Source organism: Adiantum capillus-veneris, chromosome 3 (assembly GCF_014529385.1).
Source record: "Adiantum capillus-veneris isolate H3 chromosome 3, ASM1452938v2, whole genome shotgun sequence".
Taxonomy (NCBI): Eukaryota; Viridiplantae; Streptophyta; class Polypodiopsida; order Polypodiales; family Pteridaceae; genus Adiantum; species Adiantum capillus-veneris.
The window spans coordinates 12,442,212-12,446,374 of NC_140933.1; positions in this window are offsets into that span (position 1 = coordinate 12,442,212).

Here is a 4,163-nt window from a genome sequence, read left to right on the forward strand (position 1 = left end):
CTTACTTCCAACTACCTCAACCCTCTCATCCATTTCAAGAAAAAATTTCCCTGGAGAACCAAGAGCACGCTCTAGGAGAGTCAAGACCAAATCACGATGGATTCCAAAACGACTATTAGAAGCCCAAGGCTACTATGATTGAAATGAGCAAATTTGGGTACCTAAACGTAAAATGTGTCCTTCCCTATCGATAACAAACCCATATGAGTCAAACAGTCTAACGCTAAAGCCAATGGCAGACCGTGGGAAGGGAAAGATCACAGAATGCTACACACCTAGTCCAGAGCTAGTTTGGGCTCTAAGGCAAAATCAATTTATTCCACCTAGCTCAGGAAGGGAGGAGTTCCATGAAGCTTCTAGCTCCTCATGTAATACATCCATAGAGGTAAAAGCTTCTACACAGCCTCCACCTACAATAGTGGACCTCCATGAAGCGACAAAGGAATCCACACCTTCCAGTGTTCAAGAATCACCTAATGAACCACTTCAAGTTCGATCCTGGGAGAGTACCTTACCACCCTTGCAACTTGACGAGGCACCTAAGGTAATAGAAAACTACTGGAAAAAATCTTCACCTATAACAACTTGGAACAACTGGTTTCAAAGGGTGATGACATCATTTCAAACGATATGATCTACCCAAGGAAGGGGGGAGTGTTTGTGGACATCCATTATTCACTTGCTTCCCTCTCAACCTTTCTCCTTGACCTCTTAATCTCCAATCTTAGGGAATGTATATATAAAGCCTTATACTCACAAAAACAAGATAAAAAATTAAAAGAGCAAGAGCCATAACACAAATCATAAAAACAAATTATGCACAAGAACATGACCCTTGTAATATTTGCACTCTAACCATCATCTATTTGTGTGTACAGATATGGCTAGTACGCTAGAGTCATCCACTCCTGCCTTGGGTGAGAGGTACCCTCGTTACTTTTCACAAATATTTCACATGGTCTTTCCAGTGCTTGCATGTGAATGGGATTTGATAGGTACGCTAGCATGTGAGAGGAATTTTGAGGAGTTAGAATGGCTGATACTTCTCTTGACCACGTCTGATCCATACTTAGTAGAGAGCGTTTCTCCCATTGCACAAGCCTACCCTTTTGACCAAGATGACTATAGGCGTCTAGTGAACTTCTTAGTAAACATGGGCACCTATGATGAAGAAGAAAATTTACAGGACTACACGGATGGCACATATGGTCTCATGGATGATGACTTTGTTTATCTCGACGACGAGGATAGGGGTTTAGCCTTAGGGTTTCCCCCCAACCTCTACAATATCCTATTCCCTTGACTCTCTAGGGGGAGTGCAAATAATTAGGTTAGAATTCCTTATGTTTTTTGTTGTGTTCAATAAGTGTTGGTACCTTTTCCCACTAATGTGCCTCCTGGAGGTATTCCTTTTGTTTCCTAGTGTGTACAGGAGCGTGTTGCTATTGATAGGATTTGGACCTTCATGAAATCTTTATCTCGACTCACTCTTCAAATCAAGCGCGACCATCGACACAAACAGGTGTTTCTTGTCCATTAGCATTGCCCCTTATCTTTTTTGCATCTATGATTGTCTGCTTTGATTGTGATTGGTAGGATAATATCCAACACATTTTCTTAGTAACAAACATTTAATTCAATGTAATTTTTTGTCATAATCACTTGTCTAGGTTTAAAAATCAACCAGTCCGATTAAGCTAGTTTGACCAAGCTAGGTGTTAGAGATCTTCTCTTAATACCATGGGGAATGCCTTCCTAATAATCAATGGTTACTTAGGTTCTTAATCCGATTTAGGCAGCATTGTGTGAAATGTACTAGGGATTTCTAGTGGGCTTGACCCTATTGACCTTTCGCTTAAGTATTATAAAGGGAGTTTACTAGTGTGATGACCCTGGGGAGGTGTATCAGTGTTATATGACCCCCCAAAGTTACAAAATTAAAATGCTGAAAATGAACAAACAAAAAATCAAAGTGCCACAATGTAAAATCTTAAGCTGGAAGAGAAATCTCAGCTTGATTTGGTACTTCACTCACATGTATTGCCTATGGTACTAGAGCCCTAGAGGTTCCCAGTGTGGGCACTTTTTCTTGAAAAGAAAAAAACCCAAGGCATACAAAATAAGCACACACATCAAATTGAATCACTGTGAAAACACTTTGGGGGGTCAAAGAAAAGGTAATCAGTCAGGCGATGATTTCATGAGAAATTCCTTTTATTGTAACTTAACTACAAGGTCCTCTAGGTATAGCCTCTAGTCAGCTCTCGAACATGAAATACTTGGCTCTCGCGATTAAACAACTTAATTGACCAGAGAAAATTAAGAAGCTTACCCATGGTATTAATAGTCGATCTCTAGTGCCTTTCGACCGTTAAATTAGCGACCCTAGACTTGTTTAATTTTTTACCTTTACATCTGTTTATGCATTTGATTACATTGCAATTTAATGCTTATTGCTGACAAATTGTTTAAAATTCTGTTACCAATCAATTGTCTGCCTAAAATTGCATATGCTTTTTAATCGCTTATGAAAATGCAATTACTGTGCAATGTTGTTTGATTTTGCAGTGACTAATGAAGGCTAAGGACATTCATCTCAAATGCTCTTCCACCTCGACCAACGAGCTTCAACTCAATAGCTTCCGAAGACGGAATCTACATCAGGAAGGGGGGCATGTTAACCCTCACGGCTCACAGACACCCTATCACCTACGAGACGGACGTTGTAACCTACGGTGGACATTGTATTATTTATTTGGTAGAGTCAGGTACCTGGCTTGTCGGTCCAATAGGAAAAGGGTAAGAGTGATCGCCGATGAGAGGCACACTCTAACCGGGACATTCAAGGGATTAGTTGGCTAAGCATGGACACCCAAGTGTGAATGGGGTGAGCTCATATAAAAGCCAATTAAACCTAAAATTCACTCATTCTCTCATTTGTGCAATAGAAGAGTGCTCTTGCTCCATCTCCATCTCCATCTTCTTCTTCTTCACCTCCTTGTGTGTGTGTGTATGTGTGTGTGTGTGTGTGTGTGTGTGTGTGTGTGTGTGTGTGTGTGTGTGTGTGTGTGAGAGAGAGAGAGAGAGAGAGAGAGAGAGAGAGAGAGAGAGGGAGAGAGAGTGATCGAGCATTGCGGCGGCACGGCGGCGGTGAAGCGGTTGAGCGCGACGTAGCGACGTCTCCTTCTTCTTCGCGGCGAGGAATCCTCCACGGCAAGAGCATAGAGCGGTGAGTGACACACCATTGCCCTCTTTTGAGCTTACTAGTTAAGCTAGTTGTGTGCTTGGAGCCGTCTATGGCTCGCACACAGTGATAGGCAAGGCCCTTGCTTCGACAGTACGGCAAGGAGCGCACACCATCATCCTAGGGAGGCCTTGGCTCATTGCTGTGAATGCAGATCAAAAATGGGGAAGTGGTCGTTTGATTCTTAAGAAGGGTCAACCGGTGGTGTATGATTAGCGAGAAGGAAAGCAACTAGATATCAACTATGAAACCACGATAGATGAAGAGAGCGAGGAGGAGAGTCCTTACTCAAGTGATGAGGAAGCATCAACCACTGCATCAACCAGTGAAGAGGAGTCTTCTTTGGAGGTAACGGGAATTGTATTCAACGCCAACACCCAAGATGTTTCTGTAGAAGAAAAGCCAACAGACAATCACACATGAGGGGATGAAATATGCCACCCCCTTGAAGAAGGATTTGAGAAGATGCTTGCAAAAGATCTTACTTGTGAGGAGAAGAGGTCCTACATCAATATGTTAAGGAGGTATCCCAATTTGTTTATCACTGACTACTCACAATAAGAGGTGTAGATGTAATAGAGCATCGAATTGAATTGAAACCAAGGACCAAACCCGTGGCTCAAAAGTTAAGGCGACTAGGATCTGTGCAACAAAAGGCTCTCCTACAAGAAGTGAATCGACTCTTGAAGGCTGGCTTCATCTATCCAGTATCCAACTCCGAATGGGTATCACCTATTGTAGTCACTCCCAAGAAGAATGGTAAGTGGAGGGTCTGCGTGGATTACAAACCCCTCAACACTGTGACAAAGAGGGACCACTTCCCTCTCCCTTTCCAAGATGAAATTTTGAATGAAGTAGCAGGTCACGAATGCTACACTGTGTGTGATGGGTATTTAGGATATTTTCAAATTAGAATAGC